This window comes from Notechis scutatus, chromosome 5 (genome assembly GCF_049901735.1).
Source record: "Notechis scutatus isolate UNSWTSFEM ecotype Mainland chromosome 5, rNotScu1.2, whole genome shotgun sequence".
NCBI lineage: Eukaryota > Metazoa > Chordata > Lepidosauria > Squamata > Elapidae > Notechis > Notechis scutatus.
In genome coordinates this window covers 93,282,157-93,306,067 of record NC_142013.1, presented here as the reverse complement: position 1 = coordinate 93,306,067, position 23,911 = coordinate 93,282,157, and the positions used below count along the sequence as shown (strand labels likewise).

The 23,911-nt window shown below is 38.2% G+C and overlaps 1 protein-coding gene across 14 annotated transcripts in view; it reads left to right on the top strand.

Annotated features, from left to right (window-relative positions):
• Positions 1-8,863: 8,863 nt before the first annotated feature.
• The window catches only part of MBNL2 (muscleblind like splicing regulator 2), a 63,173-nt gene continuing 48,125 nt past the window's right edge, over positions 8,864-23,911 (top strand). For 13 of the 14 annotated variants that reach the window (XM_026668975.2, XM_026668973.2, XM_087967368.1 and 10 more), the window contains exon 1: positions 8,864-9,078. The gene's annotated coding sequence lies outside the window, so the exon portion shown is untranslated. Of the gene's footprint in view, positions 9,079-20,564; positions 20,667-23,911 lie in introns of those variants that run through there. The other variant, XM_087967364.1, reaches the window with a different exon arrangement.

The following is a 23,911-nucleotide window of genomic DNA, read 5'->3' as shown; positions in this document are numbered from 1 at the left end:
GAGGAACAGGAGGGGGGGCGCGGAGAGAGCGCTGCGCTGCTACTCGCGACTTACGCTTCGGAGCCTTTTGGGGCAGCTGGGCGAGTTGGAAATTGCGCGTAGAGATTGGACTTGCGGTTTCCTACTCTTCCCCTCCCTCCTTTGCGAGCATCCTCTGTTTTTCTCAGACTCTTCACAGTCTCTGGAAGCTTCCATCCCGGGGAAGCTTTCAAGAAGAGACTTGACTGCCATGTGTCAGAAATGGTGTAGGCAGAGTCTCCTGGGGGCGGGGGCAGGGTTGGACTAGATGACCCCAAAGGTCTCCTCCAACTCTGTTAATGGGTTAATCACAGTAAATGGCTAAGCCGCTCTTTCACTACATCACGGCCTGAGTGAACCCCCATCGGGCGAGGATAACATACACCTCAAAGGACTTTTAAGAGCTACTTAATTGTATGATCCAGCTTCGGCCCCTATAGATTATGGGGTGCCCCGGGTTTTTCTCTGCTCCTGGTTAACGTGTGTGAAACTGCCAGGAGAGGTCATCTTTACTCACTGCCCCTGGTGAAGGTAGCAATACTGCTGGTGCCCTGTCTCAGTCATTTAAAAATACGAAGTATCAATAATAAACATTGTAATATAATAATCAAAATTATCCTCTATGGAAGATTTCAGACTGTACCTTTTAAATTAATTCTATATTGCTGTTTTTGCAGTCACCTACAAAATAGGAGTCATTTCCCCGCTAGTGATTTAAATGTTTTCCCAAAAAAAATCACCTAATCATTATTGGGCCAAAGTAATAGTCATGAGGAAAGGCTTGTATATCGCTTCACCAATGGATGGCACTAAGAAAACTAGTTACTAAATGGGGAGACAGACAAAAGAAAAGAAAATATAAACAAGCCTTTTAAATGACCAAGCCACCCACACCCTGTTTTTATATCTGAACTTTTAAATGAACTTTTTGATGAAACATTCAATTTCTGATGAGAAAATGGCTCAACTTTAAAAAAATGAATTCTAAGGTTTATTTCCACTTCATCTCAAATGAGTTGGTCACCTTCATTCTATGTGCCTTGATATCTGCTATAACATATTTAAGGAACTACTTTAGCATTTATAGCAGAGGTGTCAAACTCACGTCATCCCGGTGTCATCAGGTGACATATTGCAACTTTTTTCTCCTTTGCTAAAGTGGGCGTGGCCAGCGTGTGACACATCCGACCTGCTATAGGTAAGAAGATGAAGGTTTTCCAGGATGTGCCTCTCATTACCACAGTCTCATTATCATCAATATTTAGGACTTTTTATAACAATGGATGAATAATAGAAACATTTCTATTAGATATAACAATGGGAAAAGATGATAAGAAAACAGAGCATCTAATGCTACATCTATTAATGGTGGCAAGAATAACTTGTGCACAAAATTGGAAAAATGATAGTATGCCACTAGAGGAAAATGTGATAAAAAAGAGTGTGCCGAGATGGATAAGTTGACCATGGATATAAAGAAAGAGAGGAACGGATTATTATTTGATGTAGAATGTATTGTATGATTGGCTAAATAATATAGAGAGAGATGAATAGAGAACATGACAATAAAACAATAAGGCCAGTGGTAGTATTTGACCGGTTCGGCCCGGTTCTGGCGAGCCGGTAGGAGCGATGAGCAGTGGAGATGGAACTGGTTCTCTCCACTGCTCCGCTGTTGGGCCCACCCGCCCACCCGCACTCCCATACTCATTTTTATCTGCTGAATTTGAAGCGCAGCTGCTTTGCGTGGCCCAGAAGAGTGCTGCGCGACAGCTACTAAAGCGACTGGGGTCATGCAGGCTTGCAGTAGGCGAGTTAGAATGGCCTGTGCAAAGTGCGTGTTTGGCACATGCGTACATGCAAAGTGTATGCACGTACACAAAGCATGCCCACCAAGCCACACCAAACCGGTGGCAACAATATTTGAATCCCTCTACTGAATAAGGCAAAGGTTATAGTGAACAAAGATAGATGAAGGAATATAGATAAACGTACAGATAATTAAGATTTATGTAAAAGTATGTATACCGTCACGGAAGCATTGCAATGAATGGAAATGATGTTGGATATAAGAAAAATTGTTTAATTTTTTTTTTAAATCCATATGTTGCAAAAAAAATAGTCCCTAGCCATTAAAGGTTATGGGAGATAACAGATCTATTTTAACTTTGATCAAATAAACCAAGTTTATATTTTAAAAAAAGAAAAGAAAAAGAAAAATTTGAATGGGAAAATCCTTTGATTTAAAAAGGATAGGGCTTTTTAAATCAAAGACTGCAGTCCTATGTATTATTTTTTTTTAAACAAGTTTTATTAATTTTCAAAACACACAAATCATCATTATCCATTACATGTTTAAACCTTTTTCCATTATAAATTTAACAAGTCAGATAAACTATAATTCTGTTTTAAACCATTTCCATATAAACATACAAAAACCTCTTGTCCAATTTCTCTTTACTTCTCTTTACTCTTATTCAATTTCATTATTATTATTTCATCTATTTCTTTCTGACTTAGTTACCATTATTCTCATTCTATATTTCTGCAAGGTTTTATTAATTCTCCCCAAAAAAACCATATACACACAACACATAAAACATAAAAAAATATTTTTGGAAAGTAACTTGGACCCAGATATCTCTCTCTTCATGGACTTCAATTATATTCATGCTCATCTTACATATCATTACTTATTTTATTTACCATTCTAAGCCTTCTATATTAACTTCTCCACATATTTCACTCTTCTTAATTCTATCTTAATTAATCATCTTAATTTGAGTCATTATATTTGTATCTTTTGTCCATTCTTTATTGTCCCTTTGTCTCGCTCTCCTTATAAAAAAAGAAGTTTCTCCTGAAATCACTAATCAGAGTATGATGCCTTTCTATCTCCCCCCTAAATTAATCAAATTAACCTTTAAAATAACGCCCAATACCCAATCCGATTTTGCTTGGTACATTCTATCTAAATAGTACATCCAGAGTAATTAAATACATAGTTAAACAATAAATCTAAATATTAAAAACAAATGCTATAATAGAAATTTTATAATAACATCAATACCATAATCTTATTAAACTCTTTAATTAAAACTCAATATTCTAAACCTCCCTCATATTATTAAATTTTAAAACCAATCATTATTAAACATTTCAACATTTTAATCTCTTATCAACTCTTAAACCATTTAAGTTTTCTATTTCTAATACAATACTACAATATCATCTTATGTACCTTGCAAAATCTTTTGAAGAAATTATACTTTATCCTTTATCCCTAAAAAGATTCCTTTTTTCCCATTTAATTTCAAAACTTTGTAGCTTTTCTCCACCTTTTCCCTTTCTTTCTTCTCCCAACAAACCTTTCTACCCCACCTTCTTCTAGCCTCTGCCTTACTGGCTTCCCTTCTCTGTCGTGTTCCTTTTCCCTTTTGTTTACTATCATTATATTGATTTTGCACCTTATTTTTCCCTTTCTTAAGTGTTTTTTAAATCTTAAGTCCTTTATTTCTCTTCCCTTTCACTCTTCCTTCTTTCTTGGTCGAGTTCTGAAATTTATTAAAAATGGCTTCCTCTCCTTCTTCTTCTTCTGCTGTCTTCATCTGTTGTAATGTTTGTTGATAGTTAATAAGCGCCATTTCTAAAAAAACCAGCTTTACCATTTTTTTTTGCTTGTTCATAATCTTTTCTCAGCTCCTCAATAGAAAGAGCCATTATAAATCTTTTCTTTTCCCCTTCTTTCTTCTTACAACAACCAGAATATTCCAAAGAAAAAATAAAACAGTCCCAAAGTTATCAATCAGTCCAAACCAAGGCAGAGTTCTCACTTTCTCCTCCTGGGGTAGTATCAATCAAAGAAAAAGAAAGTCCAAATCTGTTTCTTAAAATCTTATTGCAATATATTTTAGTCTTCAAATCCTTAAGGCATCTCCTCCAACAAAGTCTTAGCATACAAATATTTTTTTTATTCCTCTCTCTTCCCACTCATCGCTTAAAGCCAGTTTTCACCTAAAAGAAATAGGTTTCTTAATATCCACTTATTTATTCCGTAGGAAAAGAGGGTAAGCTTTCCTTTCAGCACCACCAAACTGCCGCTTTTTTCCTCTTCTAGAAGGTATCATTCAGAAAATCATACTTTTCAGGAATTTTGTTAAATATGTCTTAGAGTCCTAGGAACCAAGAAAAACTTTCTCCTTTGAAAAACTTTCTCCACTTCCTCCTGAGCATTCTTACCCGGCTGCCAGCTTCTTTGTGGCGGCCATTACGGTTCCGCCGCTGCACCGTCTTGGGAAAAGGGGTTCTGCCGGCCGGGAGGGGTCTGCAACACCCCCAAACCCCTCTCCGGATCCCCCTACCTTCAGCTGCCCCTGCAGGGCAGCCTAGCTCTGTACCCGTCCGGATCGGAGCCCCAAAAACGGCTAGCGCAGCAGGGATCGCGCAGCTTCGCGAATCCCTGCCGCTCGCGAAGCCGACAAACCGGAAGTCCCTGCAGTCCTATGTATTTTTATTCAGCATACAAACATTTACAGTACAACATTTCAGTTGGGCCTTCTGCTAAGCGACAGTGATAGCAATTCATAGCATATCAGACCCTAGCTCAAACATACAACTGCTGCTTGTTATCTGCATAATGATGGAGAATTACAAGATTCAGTGCATATATATTCTGAGAACTGCAGGGACTTGTGCAAGATGTGTCTGAAAATCAGACAAAATTGAACAGGAGGGGGAAAAAAGGATTGGTATGTTTGTTTTCTAAATCCCCAATCTAGCAAGTTAACATCATTTGAATAAATTACATACTCAGTTTGCTTTCAATCTGTTTATTACTTCTACAACTGAAAACAGACTGTAATGAAAACAATAACTGAATTATTGTTATGTATTTTGAAGGAATTCTTTAGAATATAGGACATAAAGAGAAATTAAATTATGTCATTGCTTGAATAGTAGCAGAATGAAAATACTTGAATTTTATGAGTATTAAGAATGAGATATTTTTAGCAAGCATCTGTCTCATCCCTTCTTTTTCTTCTTCTCTTTGTTGAATGAAGGAGGGAAAACTGAAAATGAGAACATTCTGTTCCCAAGAATATCTCCATGCCCACTATTTGAGCACTTAAATGCTCTAAAATCTCCTGAATGGAGGGAACAAGCTAGCCAATAAAAGGGATATGAATTATTTAGTATCTGGGAGAGATTCTGCCAGAAGAAACACTATGTGCTTAAAGTGGCTAAGCTTTTGATAAACTTAAACACACTATCTCATGTTTAAAAGGATATAGAAAAACAAAGAATTTAAAACAAAGACAATATCTAGTTGGCTCAATACATTCCCAACAAACCAGTGGAGTGGAAAGAAGAAGTCTTTAACCAAGGGTGGGATTCATTTTTTTTAACAACCAGTTCTGTGGGCGTGGCTTAGTTGGTGGGTGTGGCTTGGTGGTCATGTGACTGGGTGGGCATGGCCAAGTCAACATCACTCATGTCAAGGGGCGCTTCTCCTCACCTGGCCTCTCATGACAGTGGGGATGCTGCAACTGTCATAAATGTGAAAAATGGTCATAAATCACTTTTTTCAGTGCCATTGTAACTTTGGTCACTAATGAACTGTTGTAAGTCAAGAATACAAAAATACAAAAAGCTTCTTTGCTTGCAAAAAGCTGCCCTAAATACCAATCATTAGAATAAAAATATCTGCAAGCCAGAGTTACAAATCAGGCAGGGTGCCAGAGCGCCTGGAGGAATGAAAATAGTTAAAATGCAGTGATAACTATCAAGCAGCCATCTCTTGCTCCTAAAGTGAAACCCTTTAGCAGAGAGGTCATTTAAGCTCTCCAGAAAAAGCACACCCAGGAAAAGCAATCCTTAGATCCATTTGCACCACTTACAGATACCAGCTGGTCTCACTCACCTCACAAGATATCCTAAGTAAATCATCCAGATTTAAGGAAAGGTCACATGCCCCCCAGAAAGGCAGCAAAAAAAAATCAGTGCTAAGAGATAGGAAATACTAGTGTGGCAAATTTGCTTGCAAGCAAACCTATAAAATTAACTCACAACACACCATCCATGTAAATATTCATTTTTTTATTTTAAAAAAGAGCAACTTTTACCCAAAATCAGGCAAAGTAGGCGGGCAGATTGAGTTGCTCACAGAATCATTCAGTGATCTATCTATCTGCCATCGGCTAGCTCAGTCTCTCAAATTTGCTTGCCATGAGTCTGCACTGAATTTGCTTGCAAGCAAACCTTCAGTCCTAAGGGAGGTTCAGCTGTGCTTAAAAGCAGAGCCTAAGATCTAAAGACTAGCTAGATAGCAAGAAATCCAACCATTTCCTGCTTCCTAGCTAATCTAAGTCTCCCGGCACAGCAGAACAGATGATGGTCGGAAAAAGGAAAAATAGAAATTTAGCAGGCAACTTTACCAGGTAAGGAGTGAGTGGGCGGGGAGGGTTCCCACAAGCCTTGTGGGCGGCGCAGCCTTGTGTTTCTGTGCAGCCTGGATTAATTGCTTTTGGGGGGATGCTCTGGGGGTGAGATTTCTTTGCGGCCCACCAAAATTTTCTCACGGCCCACCGGTTGGCAACCGCTGGACTAGAACCCTGAGGTCCCTTTCAGACATATGATTCTATGTTCTGTATCAGTGATGGCTAACCTTTTCCACGTTGCGTGCTGAAAGTGTGTGTGCACGAGCATGCGTGCACATGCTTGCATGCCTGCACTCATGATGCAAAGCGCACGCACCCCCCCATGCAGGCATGTATAACCCCGTGTGCGCACAGCACGTGACCCATGTCACACGCCTCTGCGCATGTGCATGACCCCCTTGTTCCCTGCCTCTTGCGCATGTGCATGCATCTCCCACACACGCGTCTCCCCCGTGCATGCGCAGCAGATATTTGACAATCAGCTGGCTGGTGGGGGGGGTGCGCATGTGCAGTGGGGCTCTTCCGGGCGACCTCTTGCGTGCTGGCAGAAATGGCTCTGCGTGCCACTTCCAGCACGTGTGTCATAGGTTCCTCATCACGGTTCTATATAATACCATATATAGTACTTTCAGAGATTTATTAAATGTGATCAATATTTAGAATAATGGATTTAAGGATTTGTTATTCTCATAAATATAACAAGGAAAGTGGCATTTTGTTTAAAATGTTAACTATATCAAGCTTCTTCTTCTTTTTTTTTGCTGGAAATTCCCCCTTCCCCAATTTTGAGATAACCCATTTTTCATAGAAGACCAGACAGTGGCAAGATTTCTCAGAATAATGAGGAACCTAGGTGCCATACATTTGATGTGGCAACTGGAGAGAGATACGGATTTGCAGAAATCTGGTTCCTAAGAAACCTTCTCCATTCCACCATACTTGTGTCCAGAATGATTTTATCCAATGTTACAAATGAATTCATCAATGAATTAATCAATTGCTTATTATGGAGGCAAGGTTAACCCAGGGCATTTTGCAGTCCAAAGTATAAGCAGCAAATGTTTGGCTGTAAAAAAAATGTGAATTACAATAATAATTTTTTGCATCCTTTCCTTGAGCTCAGGATCAGCTGCTTTCCTCTGCCTAATTATAGGATTTGTTTTTCTCTCAACTGAAGGCCCACTGCAACCATTGTAGGGCTGGCAGAGCAAGAGTAAACAGCTGGTCTTAATTCACTGATTTGTGTTTGTCATTCAAAGCAGCAAAGCTTGGGAAGCATCATCTGCTGAAGGGATGGCTCTGAATACTTCCAAATTGAATTTTATTTCCCTCTTGATATGGGGAAACCAATTACTGTTGTTTCAAGGAAAATATCTTCTTGTCTTAAAAAGAAAGAAAAATAAGAGTGGGCAGAGAGGAATGACATAAGTGGACGACATCAGCGTTATGCACTGTGATGATCTTTGCTATTTATTATTCAATATATATAAAATGATGGATAATTGATTTGACGTGCTTTTCATTTCCAGTTAATAAAAATGTGGAATGCACACCTGCCCACTAAAAAGATCAGAAGGAATGGAAGTTTTGCATTTTGATGTCTTTGCATAAATATATTTTTTCTTTCTTCGATGTAGTCATTTGCAACTTGCTATGTCTGAGGAGTCCTTAGTGCTCTCTTGCTTGTTTTCTTGTTTCATTACCCAAACTAGATGATATAATCAGTGCGCCAGCACTGATTGTATTAACTAGTTTGGGTAATGAAACGTCTGCAAGAAAACAAGCAAGCTCGCAGAGCACCAAGCATCCCGTATGTCAACCCTTGAGCTACTAATATCCTCCCTTATTAGTATCTTCCATCTGCTTGACCACAAACATTGAACATAAGCGAAAGAGGACATACAAGAGGATGCATCTGAGCCAAGTCTGACTTTTAAGCCCCACTTTCCTAGTATTTTTAGCTTTTTACATCCCCCTTTTGGTTGGCCTACTTCCATCTGTACCCTACGCGGAAAGCTGTGTGTTTTTATTCGGAGGAGGATCTGTATATCCTTCGTTTGGCTCATTAGGCTAGCCCCCTCACGCAGGATTATTATGCTCTGCCCGAAAATCCAAAGGCGGCGGGCCATTATTTTCGCCAACACGAAGAAGCTTCGTCGTTCAATTCTCCCTTCCCGTCACGATTGCCAAAATCCCTCCAGCGTTCCCAAGTCCCACCAAACCACTTGTAGACGCCTGTGGGGCGAAAAGTGCGCGCGCGGGGGGCGGGGGGGGAGCGGGCAGGGAGAGAATTCGCGCGCCAGGGAACGAAGCGCAGAACGCGGCCTCTCCCTAGCGGTGCCAGGCGGGCAGCCGTCCCCGGTTCACGCCGCAGCGCGTCTCATGGGCGGCCTCGTCATGGAGTCTGCGGCCCCGTGAAGAGGAGGAGCAGGAGGGAGGTGGCACGGCTGGCCTCAGCTCAGCCCTTCCAAAGAGAGAGAGAGAGAGAGAGAGAGAGAGAGAGAGGGCCTGGTTTAGCCAGTCTCGAGCTGCTGCCTTCCCCGCTCCGAGGGCGCGCGGACGAGTTCTTGCGGTTCGCGCCGAAGCCCTCCCAAGCGCCGCGGCCGCTCGGTTTCCTTCGCAGGTGAGGGGGGAACGTGGGGAGGCCTGAGGGCGAGGTGCCCGATAGCTTTCCTTGCAAACCGGGAGAAGGGCGGGCGACCGCGGCTTCGGGGATATAGAGATATGATAGATATGATAGATAGATAGATAGATAGATAGATAGATAGATAGATAGATAGATAGATAGATAGATAGATAGATAGATAGATAGATAGATAGATAGATAGATAGATGATACATACATACATACACACATACATACACCTGGTCCCACATGTATGTATGTGTGTGTGTGTGTGTGTATACACACACACGCGTGGGACCAGGTGTGGGTGGCAGTTTGCTGAGAAGACGCTGGCTTTTTGGGGTAGGTGGGTGGCAGGGAGGCGACATCCAGCGCCGTCGTTGTGAATGCCTTTACCGGGCGGGAAGAACATGTTCCGTGTGTGTGTGTGTGTGTGTGTTGCTACACCGGCCCTCAACGGATACTATGGAAATGGTGGCAGGTTCCGTGCGTAATCGAGGCGGAGAAGGCGAGCGAGGTTGCCAGGCGTCGAGGCTGTTTTCATCTTTGGCGCTCGTGTCCAGCATTGCTTGAGGAGCGAGTCGGTGTGATTAGTTCACGCCAAGGTGCCGCCGCCGCCGCCGGTTCCGTGTTGAACCCTTGGCCGGCTGAGGGAGCCTGGCCGTCTGGGTTTGGAGAACTGTCTGGGACGCGGTAGAATCGAGCGGTTAGTGTTTATGGTCTTTTCTCTGTAAAATTGCGTAGCAAAGCGAACAGAGGAGGATATTATCAGAAGATGCATGCAGACTAGAAGTAAGTACACGCAGTCCTTGAACTTACCAGGACAAGTGAGTCCCAAAATTATGTTGTTAAGTGAAACATTGGTTAAGTGATTTTTTTCACCCCGTTTTACGACCTCGCTTGTCACCATTGTTAAGTGAATCACTGCACTTGGTAAGTTAGTAACCCGGTTGTTAAGCGAATCTGACTGCCCCGTTGGCTTTGCTTGTCAGGAGGTGATGACATAACTTTGGGATGCAGCAATGGTCGTAAGTATGAACCAGTGACCAAGCATCTGAATTTTGATCACATGATCATCGGGATGCTTACAAAGGTCGTAAGTGGGAAAGATGATCGTAAGTCCCTTTTTTCAGTGCCGTTGTAACTTTGAATGGTCACTAAATGAACTGTTGTAAGTTGTGGACTATCTGTAGCTGAGATCACTAGGGAATTTTAATGTACAGGTAGTCCTCGACTTGCAACAGTTCATTTAGTTGACCATTCAGAGTTACAGCGGCACTGGAAAAAGGGATTTAACACTGTTTTTCACACTTGCGACCATTGCGGCTTCCCCATGGTCATATATTTGGCAACCAATTCATATTTATGACCGGTTGTGGTGTCCGGGGGTCATGTGATCACCTTTTGCGAACTTCTGACAAGCAAAGTCAATGAAGAAATCAGATTCACTTTTAACAACCATGTTATTAACTGAACAACTGCAGTGATTCACTGAACTGACAGGAAAGGTCATAAAATGGGGCAAAGTCAGTTAACAAATGTCTCATTTAGCAGCAGAAATTTTGGCCTCAATTGTTGTGAGTTGAGGACTATCTGCATTTATAGGAATTGCCTTTTTTAAATCCTTTATTGAACTTTAATTACATAAAAAACATAAAAAAGCAAGAAAAAGAAAAAAAAATATCACTCAACAACAGCAATTTGTAGTGATTCTCTTATGACAATAATTCGTGCATTATTTACAGATATGCATAATTACATTCTTATTTTATCTATTACTTATGTTTAATAACTATCTATCTTTAATCTATCTCCATTCTATCCAGTTATACCATTGTTCCCACACCTTATATAATATCGATGTGCCTTTATCTTTTAAGCTCAACGTTAATTTGTCCATTTCTGCGCAGTTCATAACTTTTTGTATAACAAGTTTCTCTGAGGGTATGCATGGCTGTTTCCAACATTGAGCTAAGGCAATCCTGGCAGCAGTTAATATGTGTACATATTTTGTACTCTTTACATATTTTTTTGAAGATCCCCAATAGGAAGAGTTCCGGTTCTAGATCTAATTGTTCATTTATACTATTGTTTAATTGTTATGTGCCATTCTTGGCTAAAACCCATAGAGGCAGAGCCTGAATCCTCAATCTGGTCCATGTTGTGCAAGGCCCTCCTGTAGCTTTATCAACCTTGATTAGGTTTAAAAAACAGAGAAAGAATTGCAGTCAGTACTCCATATGGAAATGTTTGCTGTTTGCCATCCCTCATTCCCTCATTTGATGAATAGTATATGCAATTTTAAACATGAAAAGATTTTATGCCCACTGCTTTTAAATATATGCTTTTAGTGGATTTGTATAATACTGTTGGGTGATTTAGAAATGTGACTATTGCTCTGTTGTGGACAGTTCTACTACAGCTATTAACTGCTCAGAACATGTGGAAAGACAGAATTACTTGTGGTTCAGCGCTGATTCATTATTTTGTTTATTCAGCATTTGGCAACTTTAGTAAGAGAACTAAGTTTGCTTTTAAATATGATTTATTCCTGCAAGGAAGAGAGTTTGTCTGTGGAATGTTTTGGGTTTTTTGCAGTGAAATTGTTAAATGTAAGCCTACATATTCAGGAAATATGTGTCCTTGAAATGATTTGAAAGAAAACATGGGAAGCACTGATACATAAAAACGTTTTTTATCCATGAAGCTGAATTAGAGCAGGTAGAGGGTTTTTTTCTCCAGGTATTTGAAATTCATAAAATCCTATTAATGTCAAGTACGATATTTATAATATGGTATATAGCCTGTTGCATGCAGAAGGAAACATGTCTGTGAAAATGCAAAGGCAGCGGTGATCCAATGCATAAAAGAGTGAGCCGATTGAAGGCAGTGACATTTTTAAACATTTGCTCCAATAGTTAAAATTATCTCTTACAATCATATTAATATTAAGGGAGGGTGTCCTTAGTGCTCTCTGAGCTTGGTTGGGTGTTGTTGGTTTTTTTTTGCAGTCATTTCATTAGCCATTACTCGTACTGATGATGTTATTTAGTCTGGGTATTGGAAGGTCTGCAAGAAAACAATCAAGGATCAAGGACCAGAATGAGAGAACTTTCCATTGTCAACTCACCATGGCACAACTTCACAACCAACTCACCAAGGGACAACTTGCTGAGGGACAATTCAGCCAACTCAATTTAAATAATAATAAAAAAATTAATTTTTGTCATTCACGTTTCATTTTGTCCCTCCTTTTGCATTCTTTTTTTTTAATGATTCTATTCCACCATTTCTTTCATATTAGTGTAAGTCTTGTTCCGCAGTGAGTTGGCTGCAGCAAGTTGACTGTGTTGAGTGGTTCTCCTTTATTGGTAATTAACTTAAGTTTTATTTCTGAATTCCATAACAAAGATTGCCACAAGTAGCAATTGGAGATACACGTATATTCTTACAAGAATTGCAAGAGGAATTGGAAAATGGAGCACAGCTTCTAAAATATGCTGTGAAATATGCCAGAATACTTGCAATGAAAATATGCTGTCAGAATATGACATTTTTGCATTTTCTCTCTTGTAAAGCCTAGATATGTTTTTGTCCAAGCTGAATCTTGTTGCTTGCATGGAGTCAGTCTGCAATGACACAGCAAGTGTATTAAGGTTTATTAATAAATGAGTAGTATGGGGTGCAAGCTAATTCTCTCTGCAAGCAGACACCATCAGAAAACCACAACCTTTGTGGTTAATTTAGTGTACTCTCCAAGTAGGGATTCAGTCCTGTTCCTCCTAGAACAAACTAGAGAAAAATGCAAAGCAAAACATAGTTTGTCTTTCTTTTATTAACCGCTGACACTCATGGGAATTGCTAGTTGCTTGTTCATTAATAAGTTTTAATAAGATTTACTGTGTCATGCAAATCGATACATAGTCTTTTCCTGCCAAATCTTTCATTAAAACCTATATCTGCAAAGACATTCTATTCTTTATGTTGATACACTGTTACTTGAAAAAGAAGGTAGCCATCATACTATAATACTGATTTTCATGTTTTGTTCTGTTCCTTCGAGTTTGTATAACTGAACGATGCAGAATGCTAAAGACTCAAGGTTAAGGATAAGCACTTCTTTTTGATATTTTTCAGCTCAAGTCCTAATGATATTCCTTGGAAATAGATCAGGTTGGTTTCAGTGTATCTCACTTTGGTTTGCATATTTAACTGTTTATTTGTATTGTCTATTGTATTATTGTGCATTAATATCCTCTCATTGGAATTAAAATTTGCTTTCTGAACTATAGTACAAGGATGTCCATTCTGGTAGCTCTAATACCATACCTTTGAACATAGTTTATTGGAATCTCCTCCTGTGGGCACATCAAGTGCTCTGGTACTTGTATATTATTTACATTTCAAAGTCTAAACCTCAATACTAAGAAATTGGAAAAAAAAAAACAGAATATTTGTCTTCTGTGGTATAGTGACTTAACTCTTACTAAACCTTGCTCACTGGCCTTCAACAGCTCCGGGCCATAGTTGTTGTGATGGTAGTGAATCTTATCTCTCCCACTGTCAAACTATACAAAGCACAGACTAGGGCTGATTAAGAAAACGGTGAGTATCTGTTCATATCTAGAAGTTGTTTCTTTCTCAGTTCTAAGATGTAACCATCCTGGAATAAAGGATTCCTGTTTTGATTAATAACAAATTGTTTTGAATACAGAATGTGAGTTTAATACTCTGTATTTGGTAGTAAGATTATTGAAAAAAAACACACGGGAGAGGTGGTTGCATTGAACTTAGCTTCTGACCTAGGCTTCCTCAACAGCATTAAGTTGACTCCTCATCCTGATAAACCCCTTTTATTTAGTTTACAGTGAATTCCTCTCCAGCAAAGTCCTTGCCAACAGTCTTTCAAGATATTCCACAATTACAGACTTCTATCAGGCTTGGAAAGTTGCCAGGCTGATATCTTTCAGACGCCACAGTGTAGTAGACAATACTTGGCAAGAATGCAGAAACATCTTCACCCAAATGAACTATTGTCTCCTTCAATACCCCACTCCCCTTTCACTCCTCTTTTATTCCCTACGGGAGGGACCCATACTTCTGCATCGCAGAGAGAGAACATTTTTATTTTGTTTTCACTCATATTGGTCTGATTTTGATACTTGATCTACTTTCCCATTTTTTTGAACAAAACTAGATTTCCTACTTCTTCGGCTCCACAATTCAACCTTCCCTCCAATCATTTTCACCTTATTCTCCTTCAATTGTTTGGGGTAGCTAAGTTTACTAATATTAATTAGAATTAATGAGAAAAGCATTCCTTCTGAATTTCATCCACAAGAGATTTACATAGCATAAATATTGTGAATATCTTGGACAGGAATTTTAATTGATAGATGGGAATATTGTGAATATCTGGGATAGGAATTTTAGTTTACTTTATGCCATTTTCAGATTTTTTTTTCTGACTTCTTCATCTTGTTTTGTAAGATCTTGTGTAGTTCTTTATTATGTTCCATTACAAAAATGTCCATTATGTTAAAAGAGAAAAGTGTTTTTTGAGTTGAGCTTAGTGCTTAGTGATTTCATATCTTAGCAACAATATGGAAATAGTTTACCATTGCCTTCTACTGGGTTGTTAATTAGTTTTACAATCTAGCCACACTTAGATTAGATTGATGGATTTCCAGCAAAGATATGCATAATCTACAAAACTAAGGATGAAAGCCTCCTAGAGTGCACATGGGTCAATATTAAAGGAAAAAAGAATGATATTGCCATAGATTTATACTACAGGCCACCCAACCAAACAAAAGAAATAGATAAACTTTTTGCTAACCAATTAACAAATATATGTAAAAAGCATACCACAGTAGTAATGGGAGACTTTAATTATCCTGATATCAACTGGAAGACAAAATCTGCAGCAAGTGGAAGATCAAATAGATACCTAACCATGTTAGCTAAAAACTTTGTCATTCAAAAGGTAGAGGAGGGAACTAGGAAAAGCTATACTGGACCTAATAGAGGAGTTGAAGTTGCCAGAATTTTGGGCAAAGGTGATAATGTCTTATTTGAATTCAATATAATGCAAACACAAGCGATAGAACATAATCCAACCAGTGTCTTAAACTTTAAAAGAGCTGACTTTAACAAACTCAGAGAGAGCCTAGGAAAGATTGCATGGATGCAAATCTGACAGGGGAAAACAACTCAAGAAGCTTGAGAAACTCTGAAAAACATAGTCATATAAACCCAATCCAGCACAATAATGTTGCTCCTTGACCTACAACCACAATTGAGCCCAAAATTTATGTTGCTGAGTGAACCATTTAAGTGAATTTTGCCCCATTTTAATACTTTTCTTGCCACAGTTGTTAAGTGAATCACTGCAGCTGTTCATTTAGTAACATGGTTGTTCAGTGAATCTGGTTTCCACATTGACTTTGATTGTCAGAAGGTGATATCAGCTGATCACATGACCCTAAGGCACTGCAACCTTCCCAAATATGAGTCAGATAGTTGCCAAGCATCTGGATTTTGATACATGACCATGGGGATGTCACAATAGTCGTAAGTGTGAATTATGGTCATGCCCTTTTTTCAGTGCTGTTGTAACTTTGAATGGTCACTAAACCAACTGTTGTAAGTCGAAGACTACCTCTACCACTGAAAATCAAATGCAGGAAATCCAAGAATAAACCAGCATGGTGGCACAAATATCTCTCTAATAAACTGAAAGACAAAAAGAACAAGGGCAAAAAATGGAAAGAGGGACTTTTAACTATGGTAGAATATCAGCAGATAGCCCAAATCTGCAAAGATGAAGTCAGGAAAGCAAGGACTCGGAAGGAACTCAGACTCCTAACAAAAATCAAAGATAATAAAGTTTGTTTTGACACATAAATAACAAGAATAAACTCAAGGAAACAGTCAGTCCACTAAGGAGAGAAGAAGGCAAGGCAGTAGAGAGAAAGCAGGGCTGCTTAACTCAATCTTTGCATCAGTCTTTATGGGAGAAGAATTAGAAGCCAACCTACCAAAAACATTACCTTAAAAGACAGACTAGAAATAAAAATTAAATTAAGCAAGAAAATGGTAAGAAAATACCTGTTTGATCTTAATGAATATAAGTCACCAGGACCTGATTTGGAATATATCTTAAAGAGTTCTGAAGGAGCTGGCAGATGTTATCTCAGAATTATTGTAGTATATCTTTCAAATTTCCTGGAGTCCCGGGGAACTACTTGAGGATTACAAAAGAGCTGATTGCTGGTTCCCAATTTCAAAAAAAGGCAAAAAAACAACCCACCCAGACCCAGGAAACTACAGACCAATAGAAGGGGAACTCATCAAATTTGCAGATGATACTAAGCTGGCAGGAATAGCCAACCCGCCCCCAGAAGACAAGCTCAGGATCCAAATGGATCTTGAGAGAGTTGAATAATGTGTCCTATCCAACAAAATGAAATTTAATGTGGAGAAAAGCACATTACATTTAGGCAAGAAAAACCAAAAGTACAAGTACAGATTAGGTGAAACCTGTCTCAAAAACAGTAACTGTTTAGAGAGACCTTGGAGTCCTAGTGGATCATCCCTTAAATATGGGCTAGCAGTGTTTGGTAGCAGCCAAAAAAAGCTTGGAATACTGCACCACATTACAAAAAAGATGTTGAGACTTTGGAAAAGGTGCACGAAGAGCAACTAAGATGATTAAGGGCCTGGGGACTAAAATATGAAGAACAGTTGCAGGATTTGCGTTTGGCTAGTCTAGAGAAAAGAAGTACTGGGGTGACCTGATAACAGTTTCCCAGTATCTGAGAGGTTGCCACAAAGAGAAAGGAGTCAACTTATTTCCCAAAGCACCAGAAGGCAAGACAAGAAACAATGGATGGAAACTAATCAAGGAAAGAAGCAACCTGGAATTAAGAAGAACCTTCCTAACATTAAGAACAATTAAGCAGTGAAACAGCTTGCTGTCAGAAGTCATGGATGCTTCATTACTGAAGGTCTTTAAAAAGAGACTGGACAGCCACTAATCTGAAATGGTATGGGGTCTCCTGCTTAAGCAGGTGGTTGGACTAGAAGACCTCCAAGGTCCCTTCCAGCTTTATTCTGATTAAATTGATTAATGCTCTTCTGGAAGGCCAGGAGCTAGAGGCAATGGGAGAATATTACAGAGGGCAGGGCCCAAGCAGAAAAGCAGAAATTCTTTGGCAGATGGGATCTGAAATAGGCCTCTGGTGTGAGTGGGATGCATCAATCCCATTAGGGTGAGTCAGCTCAAGTTCCTGGTATTTCAAGATAAGGACAGTTAAAAAAAAAAAGATACAACAAGCCCTAAATAGGCATGTTAAAGTTAAATATTAGTTAAACATATAGTACAAAAACATTTACAAATAATAGAATAATTAATAGGTATGGTTTTAAACAACTTCTGGAAATTAATGTTATGCTGAACATTAATATGAGACAGGCATTTTGTACCTCTCTGGGCTTTTTAATATTCCTAGGGCCAAATTAATTTAAAATTTTAAAAAATTAATTTTAAAGGATTATCAGAATCATTTTTAACATGTTGCATAGTAAAAAAAAATATGTTTTAATATACATAGCAAAATGAAGTGGAAGTTATTAACTGGCATTCCAAAGTTTATGGAATGCCAGTTAATAACATGATCTATCTCAGAAGTATTGTTTTAAAAGTTGAAGTTATTACACTCAGGTTAATTGGATTAATATACATGAACAAATCTCAGCAGAGGACCAGAGCATCCTCTCTTCATAATCATTTACTGCAGAGTAGACATTTAAGTGCCTAAAGAAATGCTTATCAACAAAAAGATAGATGAATTTTATATAAAACAGCTACGCCGATTTTAAAATCTAATCTATTTCCTTGAATATGTATGCATTTTCAGTTGCGTAAGTGTCAAATCTGGTAAATCAGTGTTTTTTACATTTCTGTTTTTTACATTTCTGTTCATTACTGGTATCATTTACCTTCTTCAAAACACCATTTTCAAGGGGAAGAGATATTTCTGTTTTATTGGTACAGATGCCCTGTTTTTGCACAGTAGTAAGTGCTGCTGCCTTGTCAGTTACTGCCTTCCAATCAGTTGCTAAGACCAGCAGAGCAACCTAAGCTTTCACGTAATTGGCTACCGACTGTATTTTGGGAGGAATTTTGCTAGAAGGAAGGGCTGCAGCCTGTCACCAGCAGCCTCCAGGCCGTCTTTGATTCATCATCATCTGAAGGGAAATCCCCAGATAAGGCATAAAGCTTTTAGCTAGAGGAGGGAGAAAATAAGCATAATAATTATTCCACGGAAACTTACGCATCATCAGGATGATGCAATTGAAAAGATATGGCTACTCCTACATTAGACGACTTTGCTTGCTTCATGGGAGTGCCGATTAGACACAGCTACAAAAGGTAGGTAGGAGATTGATTTTATGTATGTATGTATGTATTATTGAATGTTTATAGAGTTTGCTGCACTGTGCTGCATACCATATGTGTCTCTTGGAGCAAGGATTTAGAGAAAAGAGATTTCTCCTAAGAACAGAGAAATCTGTATGTGAGAGTTAAATCAATTCATGTCGAAGCAATTTAAATTGTTCTGTGTAGTGCTCATAGAAAATAACCCTTTTATTTTTTTTTCTAATAGCATTCACAGAAATTTTTCTAATTTTCTTTTTTTTATTTCTTCATGAATTTTGAACAGTGCCCTTTGGTTTTTTTTTCCCACTTAAAACTTGGATCAATTTGGTTTTTTTTTCCTCCAGAAAATATTGACAATCTGTATATAAAGTTATATAAATAAAATGTTAAGTAAATAGAGGTGAATGCGTAATGTGTGTTTTGAATATTTGTACTTAAGATTCAATATATCAGCGGTTTAAAGAAGCTAAGGATCAATGCTGATTTATAATAGTAGCTATATGCTAATAGGAACACCAATGCAGTAAAACAGAAGGCATAAATTGAACGAGTTTCTTTTGGACTACAATTTCACCATGGTTTTCAAAGATTTCAGATTGCTTTATGGAAAAAAAATGTCAGTTTTTACATGCTCATCTTTAACCAATCCAGATTTAAATGAGAAACCATGTTACCTGATAATTTATGAATAGTATTATCTGCTCTGTCTTTTATTTCCTATAATAGAAATGTTGATAGAAATAGAGCTTCTGAATTAGTGATAACTTCCAAATCCTGATTACTAATCCTTCCCAGAGTGCATCTGCTGACAATAAAGATTTTTTTTATTCTTTGTGAAATGTGGTAGACGCAAATATGAAAAATCAGGAATTGGGTCTAAATTACAGTATAACAATTTGGATAAAAACAGAACACTTGCAAATTATTCAACCCCGTTTGCCTTATATTAATTAATATAGCTGTAGCTTAAGGCTACTTGTAAGTTGCATTTGCATAACTTTATTAAGTCATGAACAGAATTAGAGTTTTGTGTAAATACCACATAGTCCATTCATCAATGAGTTAGAGGAGGATTGTTTTAACTTTGAACAGCCCCAGGATTGGATTGGCTAGTTAGGTGCTCCCTGTGATAAGTCCAAAATGGGTTATCTCAATCATTCTGGATACGTTTCAAACTCAAAACAACCCCCTGTTTGATATTTAAATGAGTTACTGACATAGCTGACTCCTAACTTCAAAGACTTCCAAAATAGTCAGAACTAATTTTGAAATCAAGATAACGTTGGGCTTTAAACAAAATGTTTTAACTTAAATATGTTTAACATCCAAAATATGTTGGACATCCCTAGATAATAGAAAAACATGTACTATTTACTTATAGAACTAAGAATGATGTGCTAGCAACTTTGAATAGTTCATTTTTGCTAACAAGGGATGTATCTGTTGTTGGGAAATGACTATATCTCCTGTCCTGTATTGCACTGAATTAATAATGCAACCACATCTAAATTAAAACTTTGTGCTACATTGATTTCTAAAAAGAGAAATTATTATATTTTTTAAATATTCATTGCAATTGGTTGAATCTAAAATAATTGATGGAATCATCGCGGTAGATTGGTCTTTTACTTACATGTTAGGCAATAATTTCTGTTTATACTATATATACCTTCAATATAAAGTTCTTACATCTGTTTTTTATTCTTATTATTAAATTCCATTTAGTGATGTGATACTTGAATGCAGACTAGATTTCATGACTATTTGTGAATGGCATTGATATAGTCATATTTTGAAACTAGCTTTATGATATTGTTCCATTGCTAATTATTGTGAAATTTTATTTCTTTTGATTTACTTTTAACTCCTTTTTTAATTTTTCCCTAGCTGTTGTTCCTTTTCTTATTTTAAGACTAGGGTAGGCCACACTCTAGAACAGGATCCCCACCTTTTCCCCGGCCTTTGATTTACAATTTAACATCCAGTTTTAAATATGCTTTCCGTAGCTGTTGTTCCATTTCTTATATTTATAGACTAGGGGGAATAGCCAACACTCTAGAAGATTGGCTCAAGATCCAAAAATATCTCAACAGACTTGAACACTGGATATAAGTCAGAAATCAATTCACGGGCGAGAAAAGTAAGGTTTTACACTTAGGCAAGAAAAGCCAAATGCACAGGTTATAGAGTGAGTCCTCAACTAAAATCATTTATTCCAGCAGCCCAGGGCCTTCCGTGCCCCTAAGACATCTCATGCTCTGCATAATACCTACAGTGGGGAGATCTGGGATTGCTTGGGTTCCTTTTTTAATGACAGAAACAACATAATGACCATAATTCTGAGCTCAGTTCTGGTTGTAAGTCATGGATTATCTGGCTGAACATTAGTAACTGAAAGTTAACTAAAAGACAAGAATGAGCCAGAGCATGCTGCAGTTACCAAAAAAGCCAACAAGTCCTAGGCTGCATAAAAAGAGGAATAGTATCAAGATCACATGAAATATTATTACTTCTATAAATTTCCTTGGTAAAACAACATTTGGAATACTGTTCTGATCACCATTCTACAAAAAAGATGTGGAGATTCTAGGAAAAGTGCAAAGAACAGCAACAAAGGTGATTAGAGGTCTGGAGCCAAAAAACATGATGAACGGTTATAGAAACTAAGCATGTCTAGTCTAATGAAGAGAAGAAATAGGAGTAATATGATAGCTGTCTACCAATATTTGAGAGATTGCCACAAAGAAGAGGGGGCAATCTATTTTCCAGAGCACCCAAGTGCAAGACAAGAAGGATGGAAACTTAACAAAGAAAGATCCAACCTAGAACTAAGGACATTTTTCTTGATATTAAGAACAATGAATCAGGTTTGCCTTCAGAGATTGTAGATGCTCCAACACTGGAGGTTTTTAAGAAGAGATTGGATAACTTTGTCTGGAATGGTATAAGGTTTCCTGCTTGGGCTAGAAGACCTCCAAGGCCCCTCCAATTCTGTTAATTCTATTATCATAATTTTCATTTTGGGCTGATGTAGTTTTAGTGTCTTATAAAAAATTCTTAATACATTTCTGTTCTTTCCCCCCCATACTTAAGGCCAAGGGTCTTCAAACTTGGCAAGTTAAGACTTGTGGACTTCAACCCCCAGAATTCCTGAGCTAACATGACTGGAGGAGGAATTCTGGGAGTTGAAGTCCACAAGTCTTAAAGCTGTCAAGTTTGAAGACCCCTGCTTAAGGCAATGTAACAAGACTGTTTTCTTACTACTTAATGCCACCTCATTTCTATTCTTTTAGGGGCCCGACTTGTATCTTTCATTCTATCTTGGATGTTAGTCTTAAAAGATGTAAATGTAGCTTGCATGCCCAACAGACTCTAGACACCTAATATATTGTGTCCAGTATAGTTTTGGGGGAATTGGACTCATGCCTTCCACTCACATGACTCTGTTTTGAGAGTTTGTCAATCTGGGCACTGCACAACAGAACAACTAGACACAAGAACAGTTTCCCCCCAAATGCGATCACTCTGCTAAATAACTAATTCCCACAACACTGTCAAACTAGTAAGACTGTATTTAGTAAGACTGTATTTAGTAAGACTGTATTACTATTATTCTTCTCATCCTTCCTATTCTCTATCTCTTCCAACTTACGATTATAACGGTGTTGCTTGTATCTTTACAATTTATATTGTTTTATTTGTTTTCTAGTATGATTTGACTGCTTATTAGTAACCTATGACTAGAACTAAGTGTATCTTATGATTCTTGATGAATGTATTGTATTGTATTGTATTTTTTCTTATGTACACTGAGAGCAATTGCACCAAAGACAAAATCCTTGCGTGTCCAATCACACTTGGCCAATAAAGAATTCTATTCTATTCTGTTCTGTTCTGTTCTGTTCTATTCTATCCAATGCCAAGGACTGCTAATTAACTAGTCACAGCTCTGTCGTGACTCTTGTCAGTTCACTCACTACCTTTGAACATTACTGTCAAGTTCTCTGCATTAGTAGCTTCAGCTAATCTTCATCTCCACCCTCCAGGGAATTCTCTGCTAAATTTGCCCCCAAGGTACTCCTGGGGATACCTCTACCAGATTAGCTCCTAAGAGACTCTGGTTTTGTTTATAAATGTTTCTACCAAATCTGCCTCTGAATTTTTAAAATGACACTTCAGCCAGATTGACCCCTAGATACTTTTACATTTTTTCCCCCAAACATGCATTTCATTTCCTCAGATATGGCAATGCCACAATATTCAAGCAACAGCCCTTTCTGTTCTTCAGTAAGTTGTGTCCACGAGGCTCCCAAAGCAGACAACTTTTTGTCTTCATTGTTCCTATACTTAGCTGGATAAGAGATTAGAGTTGAACTGTTTAGGTTTGATAAGCGATTACAAAATTCAGTGTCCTAATCTAATCTAAAAGAAAGAGGAAGAAGGAAACGGGCAAGGGAAAGTCTTTCAAGATCTTTCTGGAAGATACACACTGAAGAGATGTTAAATTCTTACCCATCCATTGCAGAGTCATTAAATGCTTCATTAATCTTTCACGGTCAGAATTGTGGTGGGGGGAAAAGGGTGCTGAAGAAAACAGAAACAATGAGCAAATTCATCCTGAAAAGCCCAAGAGATGTTTTGAATACATCTCTTTCTCATTTTTTTAATGAAAAAAATACCCTCTGCTCCATACATTTATTCTTTCCACTAGCTCTTTACTGACGTCTTCATGTACGGGAATAATACTGTAACTAGCTCTCTATGTTTGCATCTTGGTGCATTTCTTGTTCCTTCTTACAAATTATATTTAGATATTAACTTCTAGCATCTCGCCTGAACTCATCCCCAAAATCTGAGCAAAATATAAGGGATAAGAGAAAGCAAATTGATTAAGTGCCTATGATTATTCAAAATTATAGTAAAGCAAGACTCAAGGATTCTGATATAGTTCCTTTCATTGTATACATCAGCTATCTATGTCCACAAGTGAGGCAGAACTCTTGGTCACATGCAGAATCAGATTACCATAATCTCTTCCTTTGCTGAAGATAGAAAAAAGATACCAGTACAGTAGAACCTCGAGTCATGACTGCAATCCATTCCAGGACTATGGTTGCTACCCAATTTGGTCGTGACTGGAAGCACGACTGTCTATGCATGCACGGACCAAAAGAAAATGGCACTGAAGGGGAAATCGCAGTGATTTTTGGGTTTGCTTGGTCGCCAACCGAAGATCTGTTCGTGAACAGAAGCAAAAATTCTGGTTGTCACCTGATTCGGTCGTGAACAGAAGCGTTTGTGACCCAAGGTACCACTGTACTTGATTTTTATCCTAATTCAATCTTGTAACTTTCAGTATTTACAGTGTCAATAAAATGACATCGG